This window comes from Salmo trutta, chromosome 3, assembly GCF_901001165.1.
Source record: "Salmo trutta chromosome 3, fSalTru1.1, whole genome shotgun sequence".
NCBI classification, from domain to species: Eukaryota; Metazoa; Chordata; class Actinopteri; order Salmoniformes; family Salmonidae; genus Salmo; species Salmo trutta.
The window spans coordinates 35451314-35470947 of NC_042959.1; the positions used below are offsets into that span (position 1 = coordinate 35451314).

At 43.7% G+C, this 19634-nt stretch overlaps 1 pseudogene; it reads left to right on the top strand.

Moving 5' to 3' along the window:
- Positions 1 to 1357: 1357 nt before the first annotated feature.
- LOC115164844 (sodium-dependent phosphate transport protein 2A-like) lies at positions 1358 to 5610 on the top strand (annotated as a pseudogene).
- Positions 5611 to 19634: the final 14024 nt, after the last annotated feature.

The window sequence follows — 19634 nt, forward strand, 5'->3', positions numbered from 1 at the left end:
AGATCTATATACAGTATTAGCCTACTCTTACTTTCAGCTCTGTTGGAACAAATTACCACACTCAGATAACAGCTCGATTTTGCACATTCCAACCAGAAAGACGACACAGAACATCAGAGTGCTACCATCACTAAAACAATTACTAGGCTTTTAAGAACGCATTAGTGGCCTTCGCAGGTGTCCCCAGTCTGAAAACCCTCTAAAGCATCAGCTTAGACATGAAGAAAAGCATTCACCTACAGAGAGAACGAGACGCCTTTGAAGAAAGGCGACTGACTGTTTGACAACCATTAGTACAGGATTTTTTTGTTTTTTGTTCCTGCTGGAGTTTAGAGGGGGAAACTGAGGACAGTGATATTTCTGAGGACATTGATGTTATCTTCATCTGCCTGACAGGCATGATGTCTACAAAACAAGTGTATCTCCAGTGCTGCCAGGGAGCAGAGGACTTTTGACCCCTTACATCAAGGACAGCAGTCAATTAATAAAACGCAGCCGGCCTTTGTTCACATTTAATTAGCCGCCATCGCGTCTGTCTCTCTTGCTAGCTGGTGAAAGGATGCACACAGTGAAAGCAGATAGGGTTATGTAAAGGCCAGTGTTTTTCCCTGTTCCATGACTGTCTGATAGGTGGCCAGTACTGCAGTTTAACGTCTGGAATTAAAGTTGGTGGTCATTTTTTTATCTTGATGCTAGAGATTAACATTGGCATATGCACATCACAATTAACTTAGAACTCATATGGTATTATAGCGTGTGGACCTTTTTGGTTCTTTATGAAACTACAACGTTAACCAATTCCAGCAGTGATTTTTTGTCATATCAAAAAGTGTGCCCGGTGGATTCAAGGTACTCTGTAAATAAATACAACTTTGGCTTTGGCTTGAACATCGAATTCAGACATAATTGTTTGAATTCAGTGAAATATAAGGGGTACGGACCCATGACACTCCCCCCTCCCTGCATCCCAAATACCTCCGGAAGGAGGACAGGTAGTCATTCCTTCGGTCCGTTCTGGACCTCAACAGCAGCAGCGAGGGGCACCAGAAGGATGACACTCCCTCTCCTACCTCCTCCCCCAAACCCAGGGAGGGGAAGAGCCCCCCAAAGAGGAAGGTACAGAATTTTATGATACATTTTCACCCTGCATGCGATGATACTATATTTAGGTCCTACAAGAGAACATGTAGTACTCTCGTACAAGGGAACATGTAGTAGATTGAATGTGAGGGAGAGCCTTCTGATGTCCTAGATAGTTCCTTATCTGGTGAAAATGAAATCATTTATTAACTACGTCAAATTTTGGTTTGTTCATTATAATAATGTGTTCTTTCTATCTTTTTCTTTCTTTTTCTTTCATTCTCTGACTCTGTAGTGTTACTCTCTGCTTGTTTTGACCAGCCACCACTATAGGACCGGACATAGAGCTTATTCTTAACAGAATGAGAGAACTCTTCATCAACTTCTCCAAGATCCCTCTCCTCCTCATCCTCCTCCTCCTCGTCTGTTCTTTAGACACACTGAGTTCAGTGTTCCAGCTGGCTGGCGGTGAGTAGATTACACTCAGCTGTCCCTCCAGGGGGTTATTAATGAGTTATTCATTAGGTAATGACTGATTCTCTGTCCCACCATAACTAGTGGATGGGTCACACTGTCTGTCCTCTCTGGACGTGTCTAGTCAGATAAACTGACTCGTCCATTTTGATAACTATGAGGAGGAAACCAGTTGAAACCTGTTGCCTACAGTATTTGACTTTGACTAATGTTGTTGTATAATACCACACATAATATAAACATAGTATAAACTAGACGTAACTAAACTGATATATACTATTAGAGCAACGAGACCTTGGGACTCTAAGGTTCTATCTTAAATTTGTCAAAAATAAGTTAGTTACATATAATTGGTCTTTATATGATTCTTCATATGTTTGCGAAGTTAGATTTTAAAGTACATTTTAAGTGATTTTTTTTCAAAGCTCAATCGGTATAAACCAGGGTTTCGCCAACTCGGTCCTAGGGACTCCAAGGGGTGCACATTTTGTTTTTTTCCCTAGCACTACACAGCTGATTAAAATAATAAACTAATCATCAAGCTTTGATAATTTCAGTCAGCTGTGTAGTGTTTGGGCAAAAACCGAAACGTGCACCCCTTGGGATCCCAAGGACCGAATTTGGGAAAAGCTGGCCCCAAACCCATTTTAATCTGCAATCCAATCACAAGCCTGAACAAATACAGATGGGCTAATCAGAACACATCTTTGCCATTTCCTTCCAAGTATGGTCTAGGCTAGTCTAGCCAGCAATAATGACACTCAAGAAAAAAACAATACTGTCAGAAATCTTAAACTAAATGATTTTGTCACATCATTCTTCAGTGGTAACAGTAGTTTGTATGATGTGTTCTGACTATCTACGAACATTCCAATAAAAAATAAATACAAACTACAGTTTACAATATCAAAAACTACAATTTCAACACCACAATAAATGTATACATTTAATCAAAACAAATGCAATTTTCATTTAACAAATTCAGTTAGTTAAGTCGGAATCTTGTGTCGTAGATATTTTTAAGCAAAAAGGGAATGGTGAAGTGATCTACGGGACTTTAATGAGGACCAGTATTGAAAAAGCTAAGGTTTTCTTAAAAATGCACGATTCAGAAGTGTCAGATAGAACCTTATGGTTGAACCCAGATTGACATTTCAGAGCCATAAGGTTCAACTGTATCTGTGATTGCACCCCCTCTAAAAAAACGGATATACAAATGTCTCAGGATTCTGCACCTGAGGTACTTTTTAAGGCGATGACCTTAATCGGTTACGAAATATGAATTCACTACAAAACAGTTCTGAGATCAGGGATGTGAAAGCGTTGATGCTCAATATCTCATAACTATGCTTTGCACAGATAGAACCTGATATTCCCAAGGTAATGACAAACTAATTTATGACTTTTTGGATAGGGTACTGTAAGTCAAATGCTGTAAGTACTCTGAACTAGGTGGAAACTCTGTCTGTTGACCTGGGGTAATATGTCCTGTATGTGTGTTACTGAAGGTAAGATAGCGGGGGACATCTTCAAGGACAATATGGTGCTGCCTAACCCATTAGCCGGGCTGGTGGTGCAGATACTGGTCACAGTACCGGTCCAGAGCTCCTCCACATCCACCTCCATCATTGTGTGTGTGAGTGGTTCTCTTCTTCTTGGTGTCTGAATGAGAGTGAAAACATGGCTTGTAAATCTGAACAATTGACTGAATAGCATCAAAGGGACAAGCGACAACAGTATGCTTTTGAATTTGAAACAAAGTGGCTGACCTATTCTCCTCTCTCATTGTCAGTGATTAGTTATTATTATTATTATTTTATTTATTTTACCAGGTAAGTTGATTGAGTTCACATTGTCATTTACAGCAATGACCTGGGGAAGAGTTACAGGGGAGAGGAGGGGGGATGAATGAGCCAATTGCAAGCTGGGGAGAATTGGTGACCGTGATGGTATGAGGGCCAGATTGAGAATTTAGCCTGGACACCGGGGTAGGCCATCATTGTAAATACTAATTTGTTCTTGCCTAGTTAAATAAAGGTTAAATAAATAATAACACATATTTTTAAATCTTTAGTGACCACAGAGAGTCGGGACACCTGTTTATCATCTCATCCGAAAGACGGCACCCTACACAGGGCAATGTCCCCAATCACTGCCCTGGGGCACTGGGATGTTGTTTTTTTTAGAGCAGAGGAAAGGGTGACTCCTACTGGCCCTCCAACACCACTTTATAACAGTGAGTCTCAGGCGTATGAACTGTCTGCTGCTAATAGGGGTTATCCACAGACACCTCTCATTCACTGTGTGTATGTGACCAGTGGGCATGGCATATCAGTATGCCAGGACTGTCTCTGTCTCAGCAGCTAATCTCAGAGAGGACATAAGAGGGGAATTATGGGCAATTACTGGGTCATTCTACCAATTGGGTGCCTTTTGAGTAGCGTAACCTGGTAGAAAAAAAACGTTTTTTTCACCAAATTGTAACATTCGGTCATGAAGAGCACATGTTCAACATCTTAAGCATGATTTCCCATCTCAATAGGTTAAATAAAAAAATGACAATAGTAGGCCTAAGTGCCAAGTAAAGTAACAGGGTTGACGATTTCCTCTTAGATCATGAATCCACTTGTGAGAGGGGGAATGTAAGCTTGGTTTAATGCAATATTTATGCACAATTTCTACATAAAATATCAAAGGGATGCAAAAGGCACTCATTTCGTGGAATAACCCTACTACCGCCCAGCAGTCTGTGGGAGCTGTAGGAGCTGTGAGTGTGTATGTGTGTATGTGTGTGTGTGAGTGTGTGTGTGTGTGTGTGAGTGTGTGTGTGTGTGTGTGTGGTGTGCCTAAATGCTCAAAGGGTCATCTACATATGAATCAGTTTGTCGTTATCTTGGGAGGGCCCAGCAAAAATAAACCCAGCTCTTCAGTTAAAAACCTGAGATGCCTCCACTCACTTGCAAATTGCCTTCAATTTTTCTGCATTAAAAGTATGAAACCACTTTGAAATATGAAGGGTCAGGTTTGATAATATTGAAGCCCATGCGTTACCATAATCATGGAACTTTGAGAAGTAAGGCATTATTGTTTGTGTGTGTCTGTGTGTGTGTGTGCCTCTCTCTCTCTGTGTGTGTGTGTGTGTGTGTGCGTACATGCCAGCAAGCATGTGTTTCCTTTCTCACAGTGCTTGGAGGTGCGGTCTACTGTTCCTATCATCATGAGGTCCAACATCAGGATGTCAGTCACCAACACCATCGCAGCCATGATGCAGGCGGGGGGAGAGGAATGAGTTCAAACTGTACGAGGGAAGGGGAGAGCAGAGGAGCGGGGATGTAGGGAAGGAGGGGAAAGTGGAGGAGAGGGGGGGAGAGTGGAGAGGAAGGAGGAGGGGAGAGGAATACTGTACTACTCTGCTATTTAGTCTATATGCTGCCATACTTAATGTATAACATCATCTAATCATATATAAGCCTATAAACAGCAGCAATGACATTTTCTCAAGTCACTGAACCCATATCACTAACCTTTTCACATTAAGCACTACATAGATGGCATTACCTGTGCCCATGTCATGACAATTACCTTTATGCTCAGAGCTCAAAGTTCAAAACACTTTATTGTCTATTTAGGGCGAAATGGACACTTTCATTACACACATAACTCAGTCACATAAGTACATTGCATAACAAGGAATATACAGTATAAGGATAGATTACACATTCCAACATTAAAATTAACCAAAAGGGTAGCTTATCAAAAGGAATCAGTACAAGTACCCATAACAAGGGATTAGATGGATTAAATGAGATCAAACATACAACAAACAACTAGGCTATGTCTCTGTGTTCAGGGTGTTTGCTGGGGCTACCATCCACTACTGTTTGAACTGGCTGTCTGTGCTGGTGCTGCTGCCGATGGAGGTGGCTACAGGGCTGATGACCCACTTGGCCCACATCGTGGTCACCAGCTTCAACATACAGAGTGGAGAGGTTGCCCCTGAGCCAAACTCATTATACCGATATTAAGCATTAAAACAGTCAATACAAATACCTAATGAATACCTGTCATAAACATCCATTCTCTCCCCTCTCTCCGTCAGTTGGACAGCATGGGAGATGAGAGCATGAGGAACAGGAGCCTGGTGAAGCACTGGTGCCACACCAATCTAGTTACGGTACTGACCTCTTTCAACACCATCACTGTCTCAACACTGTCGCCTCCCCACTGTCATCGCTGTCATCATTGTCACCCCCAGATCATCTGTCTAACCACGTCATGGTCTCAACAATGGTACCATTTGAAAGGAAACACTTTGAAGTTTGTGGAAATGTGAATTGAATGTAGGAAAATATAACACAATAGATCTGGTAGAAGAAAATACAAAGAAAGAAAATGTAAAAAAAATTACTACCACCATCTTTGAAATGCAACAGAAAGGTCCCACTTCTAGCCATCACTCTGGTTGTAATTCCTATGGTGTCCACAAGATGGCAGCAGTGTATGTGCAAAGTTTCAGAGGAATAACTTGAGGTATGAGCGAACTATATGACATTTAGTGTGAAGTCACCCAGGTACATTTGGGCAAATTGTGCATTCATATGACATTTTTCTGCAAGAATATCATCAAATCTGTATACTTGGACTTTGATTTAGCTTTTCCAGTATTAGTAGCCGTATTATAAGTTCAACATTTGCAAAACAACCAGTTTTCATAACTTTTGTCCAAAAGGAAAAGGCATGCAGTCACAAAAGATTAGCAGCTACATTTTGCGACGGATACAGGGTTTCCAGATACTCCCGTAAAGCCCAGCTCTTTGGCTATCTAGCTAGCTTTGTTTGACCCCGATTGGTGCTTATTTGACAAAGTGTGACGACCGTCGTAGAGAGGAGACCAAGGTGCAGCGTGGTAAGTGCTCATGATTACATTTTATTAAGACTCAGAACACTAAACAAAATAACAAACAAAGGAAAATGACCATCACATTCTGCTGGCTTTCACTGAGCTGTACAAAAACAAGATCCCGCAAATGAAGGAGGGAAAAAGAGCTGCCTAAGTATGATTCCCAATCAGAGACAACGATAGACAGCTGCCTTTGATTAGGAACCATACTCGGCCAAACACAAAGAAATACAAAAACTAGATTGCTCACCCCACATCACACCCTGACCTAACCAAACTAGAGGAAATAAAACATCTCTCTAAGGTCAGGGCATGACACAAAGTTAGAATCGATCAGGTGAAGACCGCCCGTGTCATCAGCGTGCCATGAAGGCGTCGCTCTCTGACCAAATTTGGTGTCCTATAGAATATACTACACCCCTAATGATATAGTGAAGTCTGGTTATGTTTTAGGATCTCTGAGGAATACATACAAACGTGATTTCACTGGTTGAAACAAAGTTTAGGGTTAGATTTACACATATTCCTTTCTTTGCAAATTGAACGAGTGGAAATACAAAATTGATCGTGCATGCTATATGGACCTTTTAAGGATATGAAAAAGGATTTTATCTAACAAAACGACACTTCATGTTATCTCTGGGACCCTTTGGATAATAAATCAGAGCAAGAATTCAGATTGTATGTACACATTTCACCTTCAGAGGTGAATTTATCAAACCTATCGCAGTGAAAAAGTGTTTTGTTGTTAGGAGCTCTCAAACAATAGCATGGCATTTTTTCGCGGTAATAGCTACTGTCAATTGGACAGTGCAGTTATATTAACAAGAATTTAAGTTTTCAGCCGATATAAGACACTTATATGTACCGACATTTGTTGTTTCTCTAAAATCTGTGATTGTGACACAATGCGCTGCATGATTTACAACTGTCCCGTTGACGGAACGCCTATACCTAAGTTAATCAAACATTTTTGACATTACACTAATAACTCAAATATATTTACGGTTTATTTTCATTTTTATTTATTTTGCAGATTTTTTGATTGTCTTTTAGATTCGGGTTATTTAGAGTTCAGTTTCATTGCAGAATAATAACTGTATAGCGAAAACATTGTGTCTGTTTCCCACCAGCAAGGCATCTGTTTGCTAATGCGCAGCTGTCAGACCTGGCAGTGGGGCTGGTCCTCCTGGCCTGCGTCCTGGCCCTGCTCTGTTCCTGCTTGGTGCTCCTGTTCAAGCTGATCAAGGTCAAGAGGCAAATGTCATCTAGAAGTTCATCAACACAGGTGGGTGCCCGCTGGAGATAGATTGCAAAATCTTGATACTAAATAAGAACTCCACTGGCAAGATTTTCAGACAGACAAGACAGACAGACAGAAAGACACCTAATCATGATCTTGTTCTAACCCTTCTCCCTGTAGACTTGCCGTGCAATTTGGCCTACGGGCTACCTGGCCATGTTCGTGGGATCAGGGATGACCTTCATTGTCCAGAGCAGCTCTCTCTGTATAGGTGAGGGACTTCTGGCTAGGAAAGACATCTACCTACTCCATTCCATGCACGAGTAACAGTAAATATGGGCTAAAATACCAATATTTTCAAAGATTTTCTGTAATGATTGATTATCAATATCATAGACAGAATAATAACGAATAGAGAGGGGTGTTTATGAAATGTTGCATCTATTCACAGAAAGAACACTGATGTACTGTATACCTGAAATATATACAAACACAATCAATTAACTCATACAGAGTCATACATTCTCATTTTATCTCATTGCTCACATGCTGGTCCAGACTTAAACCCCTGTGGTTTGTGAGATAGCATGGCTATAAAGAAAGACAGCAGGCAAACACTTGCAAGTACAATCAGATTAGCACTGAACCACTTGGCATCTGGGGCGACAGGCAGCCTAGTGGTTAGAGCATTGGACTAGTAACCGGAAGGTCGCAAGATTGAATCCCCGAGCTGACAAGGTAAAAATCTGTTATTCTACCCCTGAACAAGGCAGTTACCCACTGTTCTTAGGATGTCATTGAAAATAAGAATTTGTTCTTAACTGACTTGCCTAGTAAAATCCAGATCACGTAGTTTGATAAAGTCACAGTTAAACTTTGCATCTTCATTTGAAAAATGGTTTGAATATTTACAAAAACAATGGATTAATAGATCCATAATTGTTTGATTATCAGGTAAGAAATGCTAATATCAATGAGGTATGTACACTGTAAGTGTCACATGCGTCGAAAGGATTGGACCAAGGCACAGCGTGGTGAGTGCTCATCTTCTTTTGTTATGAGAGAACACTTAAACAAAATAAACAAACGCCAAACAGTTCCGTAAGGACAACAACTATACGAAAAACAACCACCCACAAAACCCAAAGGAAAACAGGCTGCCTAAGTATGGCTTCCAATCAGCCATGGAGGTGGCTCTGGCTCCGGGCGTAGCCCCCGTTCTGCGCTGCCGACCCCCGCTGGAGGCTCTGGACTGCAGACCGTCGTTGGAGGCCCCGGGCTGATCGGTGTCGCTGGAGGCCCCGGGCTGAGCGGCGTCGCTGGAGGCCCCGGGCTGAGAGGCGTCGCTGGAGGCCCCGGGCTAAGAGGCGTCGCTGGAGGCCCCGGGCTGAGAGGCGTCACTGGAGGCCCCGGGCAGAGAGGCGTTGCTGGAGGCCCCGGGCTGAGGAGCGTCACTGGAGGCTCCGGGCTGAGGAGCGCCTCTGGCGGCTCCGGGCTGAGGAGCATCACTGGAGGCCTCCTGCGTGGAGCTGGGACCGATCTCCCCAGACTGGGGAGACTTACAGGAGACTGGGTGCGCAGAGCAGGCACGGCGCACACTGTGCCGTGGAGGCGCACCGGAGGTCTGGAGCTCAGGGCTGGCACATCCCGTCCTGGCTGAATGGTCACTGTAGCCTGGCACGGGCGGAGCGCTGGCACAGGGCGAACTGGGCTGTGCTGGAGAATGAGGGCTGCCGTGTGTAGAGCAGGCACAGGGTAAGCTGGGCCGAAGAGACGCACTGGAGACCAGATACGTTGTGCCGGCGCACTTCTCCCTGGCTGCCGGCCAACTCTCGCACGGCAACGCTGAGGAGCCCATACTGACCGCACCGGACTGTGCGTGCGTATGGGCGATACGGTGCGCATTTCCGCATAGCTCGGTGCTTTCCTCGTCACCCGCTCCCCACGGTAAGCACGGGGAGTTGGCTCAGGACTCCACCCTGACTCTGCCCAACTCCCATGTGCCCCCCCAAAAAAATGTTTGGGGGCTGCCTCTCGCACTTTGCCTCAAGTTCCTCCTTCGGTCGGCGATACTCCCCAGCCTGCCTCCAGGGTCCTTTCCCGTCTAATATCTCCTCCCACGTCCACAACTCCAGTACTTCTCCTGTTGCTCCCTTCCACGCTGCTTGGTCCTTCGGTGGTGGGTGGTTCTGTCACATGCGTCGAAAGGATTGGACCAAGGCGCAGCATGGTGAGTGCTCATCTTCTTTTATTATGAAAGAACACTTAAACAAAATAAACAAACGCCAAACAACAGTTCTGTAAGGACAACGACTATACAAAAAACAACCACCCACAAACAACCACCCACAGGCTGCCTAAGTATGGATTCCAATCAGAGACAACGAAAGACACCTGCCTCTGATTGGAAACCATACTCGGCCAAACCTGGAAAACGAAAAATAGAAAATGAAAACTAGAACACATTCCCCTGGAAACAAACAAACCCCAAAACACACAAAACAAGCCCCCTGCCATGCCCTGACCATTCTACTATGGCAAATGACCCTTTTCACTGGGCAGGACGTGACAGTAAGTATAAAACAATCTAAAATCAAGGAGTATGTTTTATTAGTACATATAAGACAGTGGCTGGAAATCTACAGTGGATGAGAGACTACTGTGTCACTCCGAGTCACATTGTTCTCTGGCTGTCTGGTGTTTCTGGAGGCGAAGGCATAGAGGAATGGATTCACACAGCTGTTGATCAGAGCTCCAACAATGCTGAAACTGACCTTACAAAACTTTATCAGAGCCTTATCTTTCGCCAATATAGCTGCCACTGCCAGCACATTGATGCCATTGACAGGATTAGTGACCACAATGATGCTGGTCACTAATCTGGTCATCCTGGGGCTCCTGAAGAAAGCTGTTTTGTTCACTTTTCAGTGGAGGCGGATATACAGTTGAAGTCAGAAGTTTACATACACCTTAGCCAAATACATTTAAACTCAGTTTTTCACAATTCCTGACATTTAATCCTAGTAAAAATTCCCTGTCTTAGGTCAGTTAGGATCACCACTTTATTTTAAGAATTTGAAATGTCAGAATAATAGTAGAGAGAATGATTTATTTCAACTTGTATTTCTTTCATCACATTCCAAGTGGGTCAGAAGTTTACATACAATCAATTAGTATTTGGTAGCATTGCCTTTAAATTGTTTAACTTGGGTCAAACGTTTCGGGCAGCCTTCCACAAGCTTCCCACAATAATTTGGGTGAATTTTGGCCCATTCCACCTGACAGAGCTGGTGTAACTGAGTCAGGTTTGGAGACCTCCTTGCTCACACACGCTTTTTGAGTTCTGCCCATAAATGTTCTATGGGATTGAGGTCAGGGCTTTGTGATGGCCACTGCAAAATCTTGACCATTTTGCCACAACTTTGGAAGTATGCTTTGGGTCATTGTCCATTTGGAAGACCCATTTGCAACCAAGCTTTAACTTCCTGACTGACGTCTTGAGATGTTGCTTCAATATATCCACATAATTGTCCTCCTCATGACGCCATCTATTTTGTGAAGTGCACCAGTCCCTCCTGCAGCAAAGCAACCTTACAACATGATGCTGCCACCCCCATGCTTCACGGCTGGGATGGTGATCTTCGGCATGCAAGCCTCCCCCTTTTTCCACCAACATAACGATGGTCATTATGGCCAAACAGTTCTATTTTTGTTTCATCAGACCAGAGGACATTTCTCCAAAAAGTACAATCTTTGTCCCCATGTGCAGTTGCAAACCAAAGTCTGGCTTTTTTATGGCGGTTTGGAGCAGTGGCTTCTTCATTGCTGAGCGGCCTTTAACCTCTAGCGGAACGTCTGCTCCAATGTCCAATGATGGGCGGGGCGCGAAATACAAACTCCTCTAAAATCCGAAAACTTCCACTTTTCAAACATATGACTATTTTACAGCTATTTACAGACAAGACTCTCCTTTATCTAACCACACTGTCCGATTTCAAAAAGGCTTTACAGCGAAAGCAAAACATTAGATTATGTCAGCAGAGTACCCAGCCAGAAATAATCAGACACCCATTTTTCAAGCTAGCATATCATGTCACATAAACCCAAACCACAACTAAATGCAGCACTAACCTTTTATGATCTTCATCAGATGACACACCTAGGACATTATGTTACCTTTCCTGTTCTTCATCAGAATGCAGTCCCAGGACTTCTACTTCAACAACAAATGTTGGTTTGGTCCCAAATAATCCATCGTTATATCCAAACAGCGACGTTTTGTTCGTGAGTTCTAGACACTATCCCAACGCTAAATCTCGGCCACGAGCATGGCGCAGAATGTGACAAAATGTCTAAATATTCCATTACCGTACTTCGAAGCATGTCAACCGCTGTTTAAAACCAATTTTTATGCAATTTATCTCGTAGAAAAGCGATAATATTCCGACCGGGAATCTGCCTGTCTGTATACTGAGGGAAAAACCGAAAGCCGGGGGCGGGGCGGGTCGCGAGCGTAAGGCTTAGTCCACTGAGTGACCACTTAGCTTTTGCTCTCCTTTGTTTCAGCCAGGGCTTTGAATTACGTCATTCCTGTTTTTCCCGGGCTCTGAGACTCCATTGGAGACGTGGGAAGTGTCACGTAACAGCAGAGATCCTTAGTTTTTGGAAGAGATGTCAAAGAAAGCAAATAAATGGTCATACAGGGTACTTCCTGAACAGAACCATCTCAGGTTTTTGCCTGCCATAGGAGTTCTGTTATACTCACAGACACCATTCAAACAGTTTTAGAAACTTTGGAGTGTTTTCTCTCCAAAGCTAATAATTATATGCATATTCTAGTTTCTGGGCAGGACTAATAATCAGATTAAATCGGGTACGTTTTTTATCCAGCCGTGAAAATACTGCCCCCTAGCCATAAGAGGTTAAGGTCATGTCGATATAGGACTCGTTTAACTGTGGATATAGATACTTTGTACCTGTTTCCTCCAGCATCTTCACAAGGTCCTTTGCTGTTGTTCTGGGATTGATTTGCACTTTTCGCCCCAAAGTATGTTCATCTCTAGGAGACAGAACACGTCTCCTTCCTGAGCGGTATGACGGCTGCGTGGACCCATGGTGTTTATACTTGCCTACTATTGTTTGTACACATGAACGTGGTACCTTCAGGCATTTGGAAATTACTCCCACGCATGAAGCAGACTTGTGGAGATCTACAATTTTTTTTCTGAGGTCTTGGCTGATTTCTTTTGATTTTCCAATGATGTCAAGCAAAGAGGCACTGATTTTGAAGGTAGGCCTTGAAATACGTCCACAGGTACACCTCCAATTGACTCAAATGATGTCAATTAGCCTATCAGAAGCTTCAAAAGCCATGACATAATTTTCTGGAATTTTCCAAACTGTTTGAAGGCACAGTCAACTTAGTGTATATGAACTTCTGATCCACTGGAATTGTGATACATTGAATTTTAAGTGAAATAATCTGTCTGTAAACAATTGTTGGTTAAATTACTTGTGTCATGCACTCAGTAGATGTCCTAACCGACTTGCCAAAACTATAGTCTGTTAACAAGACATTTGTGGAGTGGTTGAAAAACGAGTTTTAATGACTCCAACCTAAGTGTATGTAAACTTCCGACTTCAACTGTAGGCTGTAGCCATGATAGTGAAGGGAACCACAAATCCCTGGACATTCTCTAGAAGCAGCACCGCCACTTTCTGAGCATCTGATGTGAAAACATACTGACACTGGACCTGTTCACTTTCATCGTGCTTCAAATCCCGCACCACCACTCCTTTAGGGATAGACAGGACACTGGCTACCCCCCTTAAGACAGCCACCAGCTCCCTCTCTTTTGCCCTTCCCAGCCGGTCCTAAGTCTGTAGATACAGGACCTGGAGGTAGGGCTGGATACTCAGTAGTGTGACAGTCTGCAAGCTGGTGTAGATGCTACAGTAGACTAGATAGGCAAGGAACTTACAAGCAACCCGGCCCAACACCCAGTTGAAGGGAAAGCTGTGGATCTATATAGGTAGGGTGATGAGGCATAGTATATCAGATACAGCCAGGTTCAACATCTGGCTCAAACTGGATAGATCTTGGTTTCGGTGAAGGTTGACCATCACTGCGATGTTCCCGGGAATGCCGATTAGGAAGCATAAAGTCAAGACTACGCTAGGGGCTATATATCCGCTGTCACAGGAGAAATCTGGAGGACTGAGGAAGGAGGCATTAGAGGTGGAGGCGTTAAGTTTCTCAATTTCTAGCGGTGAGACTGACTGACTGGTCGAATGGCTGGAGTAACAGGCTGTCAGAAGAAGTACAGTTTTCATCTGAAACAGGAAGTACAATACTCTGAATAGCTGTTTTTCTGTCCAGTGAATTTGCTATCCAAATGAGTCTGTTGGTAGTTATGGAAACATCTTGGTTAAATGTTGTGTTTCAGTAAGAATTTGCCTGGGCTCTTTGAATGTACTGTATTCGTCATGTGAAACCACAGATGACAAGATGTATATCTTAAATGATCTGGATAATCTTGGATAACGAAGCAACCTATTAATGTTTTCCATTCAATACTCAAATACACAGAAAATAAGTATTTCAAATACAAAAACTCAAATAATCATGCTTTTGAACTGAGGACTGTCACAGTAAGTAAAACAATAATTACACTGTTAAAATGATCAATGAGTGGCTGAGAAATTACAAGATTGTGCCTTGGGATCAGTGGTGACTAGTGAGTCACACTGGATTGTGACTGGTCTCTGGCTGTCTGGTGTTTCTTGAGGCGAAGGCATACAGGAATGGATCCACACAGCTGTGGACAAAGGTCAGAGCTCCAACAAAGTTCAAACTGGCATCACAAAACTCTAGTAGAGTCTTATCGTTGGCCATGATGGCCGCCACTCCCAGCAGGATAATGACGTGGAGAGGAGTCCATAGGACAAGGAAAGTCACAACAATTCTGCTCACTAGCTTGGTCATCCTGGGTCTTCGGGAGAAAGCTGTTTGGTTCACCCTCCTATGGAGGGTGAACCAATCACGCAGTGGCAGTGATTGAGAATGGAACTACAAATCCCACTAGAGTTCCCAGGAGCAACACGGCCACCTGCTCAGCATCTGATTTGAAACCAAAATAGCACTGCACCCGTCCACTCTCATCCTGCTTCAAATCGCGAAACACCATCGCATTAGGGATAGCCAGAGCCCCTGCTACCCCCCACAAGACAGCCTGAATCCCCCTCTCCTTTGTCACTCCTAGACTGCCCCAAGTCTGTGGATAGAAGACCTGCAGGTAGCGCTGGATGCTCAGTAGACTGACAGTCAGCAGGCTGTTGTAGATGCTACTGTAGACCAGGTAGGTAAAGAACTTACAAGCAACCCGGCCCAGCACCCAGTTGAAGAGAAAGCTGTGGATCCATATAGGTAGGGAGATGAGGCAGAGCAAGTCAGATATAGCCAAGTTCAACATCAGTCTCCGGCACAAACTGGATAGATCTTGGTTTCGGTGAAGGATGAATATCACTGCGATGTTCCCGGGAAAGCCTATTAGGAAGCACAGAGACATGAAGATGCTAGGGGCTAGATTTTCACGGTCCCAAGAGAAGAGTGGAGGACTGAGGAAGGAGGCATTAGAGGTGGAGGAGTTGAAAGTGGAGATGTTAAGTCGCTCCATTTCTAGCAAACTGACCAGTCGACTGACTCTGAGTAACAGGCATCTTATCTGGTTGAGGAAGTATAGTACTTTGAAAAGCTGCCTTTTTGTCCAGTGAATTTGCAATCCAAATGGTATTGGTAGTTAGGGAAAGTCCCTGGTTAGATGTAGTGTGTCAGTGGAAATGTGCATGGGCCCTCTAAATGAGCACATCAATGCAATTTCTGAGAATGGAGTTAGTCTATACAATATAAAGCTAATTTGAGTTAGAGAAAAGCAGTACGTCAATGCAAATCAATAACATTATACAAAAAGGACTTTCCTATTTGTCACATGAATGACAGTTTCCTTGCTTCAAAATCAGTTTATGCACAAGGAGTGACTGCAATCTACACACTTAAAATATATATACAAACTCAGCAAAAAAAAGAAGCGTCCTCTCACTGTCAACAGCGTTTATTTTCAGTAAACTTAACATGTGTAAATATTTGTATGAACATAACAAGATTCAATAACTGAGACAAACTGAACAAGTTCCGCAGACATGTGGCTAACATAAATTGAATAATGTGTCCCTGAACAAAGGGGGGGGGGGGGGTCAAAATCAAAAATAACAGTCAGTATCTGGTGTGGCTACCAGGTGTATTAAGTACTGCAGTGCATCTCCTCCTCATGGACTGCACCAGATTTGCCAGTTATTGTTGTGAGATGTTACCCCATTCTTCAACCAAGGCACCTGCAAGTTCTGAGGGGAATGGCCCTAGCCCTCCGATCCAGCATGTCCCAGACATGCTCAATGGGATTGAGATCCGGGCTCTTCGCTGGCCATGGTTAGAACACTGATATTCCTGTCTTGCAGGATATCACGCACAGAACGAGCAGAATGGCTGGTGGCATTGTCATGCTGGAGGGTCATGTCAGGATGAGCCTGCAGGAAGGGTACCACATGAGGGAGGAGGATGTCTTCCCTGTAATGCAAAGCGTTGACATTGCCTGAAATGACAACAAGCTCAGTCTGATGATGCTGTAACACACCGCCCCAGACCATGACGGACCCTCCACCTCCAAATCGATCCCGCTCCAGAGTACAGGTACCATCACCCCTGGTGAGGCAAAACCGCGACTTGTTAGTGAAGAGCACTTTTTGCCAGTCCTGTCTGGTCCAGCGACAGTGGGTTTGTGCCAATAGGCGTCGTTGCTGCCGGTGATGTCTGATGAGGACCTGCCTTACAACAGGCCTACAAGCCCTCAGTCCAGCCTCTCTCAGCCTATTGCGGACAGTCTGAGCACTGATGGAGGGATTGTGCGTTCCTGGTGTAACTCGGGCAGTTGTTGTTGCCATCCTGTACCTGTCCCGCAGGTGTGATGTTCAGATGTACCGATCCTTTGCAGATGTTGTTACATGTGGTCTGCCACTGCGAGGACGATCAGCTGTCCATCCTGTCTCCCTGTAGCGCTGTCTTAGGCGTCTCACAGTGCGGACATTGCAATTTATTGCCCTGGCCACATCTGCAGTCCTCATGCCTCCTTGCAGCATGTCTAAGGCACATTCACGCAGATGAGCAGGGACCCTGGTAATCTTCCTTTTGGTGTTTTTCAGAGTCAGTAGAAAGGCCTCTTTAGTGTCCTAAGTTTACATAACTGTGACCTTAATTGCCAACCGTCTGTAAGCTGTTAGTGTCTTAACGACCGTTCCACAGGTGCATGTTCATTAATTGTTTATGGTTCATTGAACAAGCATGGGAAACAGTGTTTAAACCCTTTACAATGAAGATCTGTGAAGTTATTTGGATTTTTACGAATTATCTTTGAAAGACAGGGTCCTGAAAAAGGGACATTTCTTTTTTTGCTGAGGTTATATTTTAATTGCAGCCGTTTTGATCTCAATATCAAATCATTTCTGAGTAACAATTTTATACCTTACTGTGATTGTGTTCAATTAAAATGGTAAAAAATGAACAAGAATAGCTTCGTATGGATGTCGTTCCACTAAATGAGTGCCTTTTGGTATTTTAAGTAGAAATTGTACACCAATATTGACTTTTAAAAGCCTGTTATATTAAATGAAGCGCCATGTAATATGGACCACATGAAGAATTCAATAAATCTGTGCAAAAAAAAGAGCAAAAGTGCAAAGATTCTGCATTTTGACATGTCTCTATGACAGCCCTGTGTCATTTCTAAGAACATGTTCATATCAAATAAAATAAAATAAAATTGTATTTGTCACATGCGAAACGCTAACTTACAGTACAAGCTCTTAATCAACAATGCAGTTCATGAAATAGATTTAAATAAACTAAAGTAAAAAATAAAATAATAACCTTTGAGTAGCAGCATTGTAAAATCAAAGGGGGAGGGGGGGTTATGTAAATAGTCTGGTGGCCATTTGATTAATTGTTCAGTAGTCTTAGGGCTTGGGGTAGAAGCTGGAGACTTTTGGACTTAGACTTGGCGCTCCTGTACTGCTTGACGTGTGGTAGCAGTGAGAACAGTCTATGACTTGGGTGACTGGAGTCTTTGATAATGTTTTGGGCCTTCCTCTGACACCGCCTACCTAGTATATAGGTCCAGGGTGGCAGGAATCTTGGTCCCAGTGATGTACTGGGCTGTATGCACTGCCCCCTGTAGCGCCTTACGGTCAGATGCCGAGCAGTTTCCATGCAAGGCGGTGATGCAACCGACCCGCTCTCGACCCGCTCCACTACAGCCCGGTTGATGTTAATGGGGGCCTGTTCGGCCCGCCTTTTCCTGTAGTCCACGATCAGATCTTTTGTCTTGCTCACATTGAGGGAGAGGTTGTTGTCCTAGCACCACACAGCCAGGTCTCTGACCTCCCTATAGGCTGTCTCATTGTTGTCGGTGATCATCCCTACCACTGTTGTGTCATCAGACTAACTTAATGATGGTTTTGGAGTCATGCTTGGCCACACAGTCATGGGTGAACAGGGAGTATTGGAGGGGACTAAGCAGGCATCCCTGAGGGCCCCCCGTGTTGAGGATCAGCGTGGCAGATCAAATCAAATCAAACTTTATTTGTCACATGCGCCAAATACAACAGGTGTAGACCTTACTGTGAAATGCTTACTTACAAGCCCTTAACCAACAATGCAGTTCAAGAAGGAGTTAAGAAAATATTTACCAAAAAACTAAAGTCAAAAAATGATAAAAGTAACACAATAAAATAACAATAACGAGGCTATATACAGGGGGTACCGGTAACGAGTCAATGTGTGGGGGTACAGGTTAGTCAAGGTAATTTGTACAAGTAGGTAGGGGTAAAGTGATTACGCATAGATAATGAACAGCGAGTATCAACAGGGGTGGGTGTCAATGTAAATAGTCTGGGTGGGCATTTGATTTATTGTTCAGAAGTCTTATGGTTTGGGGGTAGAAGCAGTTAAGGAGCCTTTTGGTCCTAGACTTGGCGCTCCGGTATTGCTTGCCGTGCGGTAGCAGAGAGAACAGTCTCTGACTTAGGTGACTGGGTCTTTGACAATTTTCAAGTTGCAGAGGGAGGTGTTTAGTCCCAGGGTCCTTAGCTTAGTGAATAGCTTTGTGGGCACTATGGTGTTGGAATGCTGAGCTGCAGTCAATTAACAGCATTCTCACATGTTCCTTTTGTCCAGGTGGGAAAAGGCAGTGTGGAGTGCGATTGAGATTGCGTCATCTGTGGATCTGTTGGGACGGTATGCGAATTGGAGTGGGTCTAGGGTTTCCGGGATGATGGTGTTGATGTGAGCCATGACCAGCCTTTCAAAGTATGTACACCCTGGCCCATCTACTGTACAAGCATCAATTCTGACTTGTGCTCTGATATCTGCTTCACTGATTTCTGCTCTCATAAAGCCTGGATTTTTTGCACGTTAACACTAGAAGCATATTACCTAAAATAGATCAATTGAAAGTGAGGAGTGGCAATCTTTACCAAGGATCACCTTCAGTGCTCGGATGTCTCTACCAAGTCTGTCCCCAAACCATTTTATTTACTGGTTTTAAGCATTAAACTTTCAAATAGTTCTTTGTTGACTGTTGCTGGGTGCTATTGTCCTCCATTAGCACCGGCCTGTAACCTACCTGCCCTAAGCTCTCTCCTGGCCCCTTACAATAAGACTGAATTTGTCCTGCTAGGTGACCTGAAATGGGACATGCGTAAACCACCTGACCATGTCCTAAAGCAATGGGACTCCCTAAATCTTTCTCAGTTTATTACCAATCCCACAAGGTATGACTCCAAACACCCAGAAAAGGCTACTCTCCTCAATGTTATCCTCACAAATAA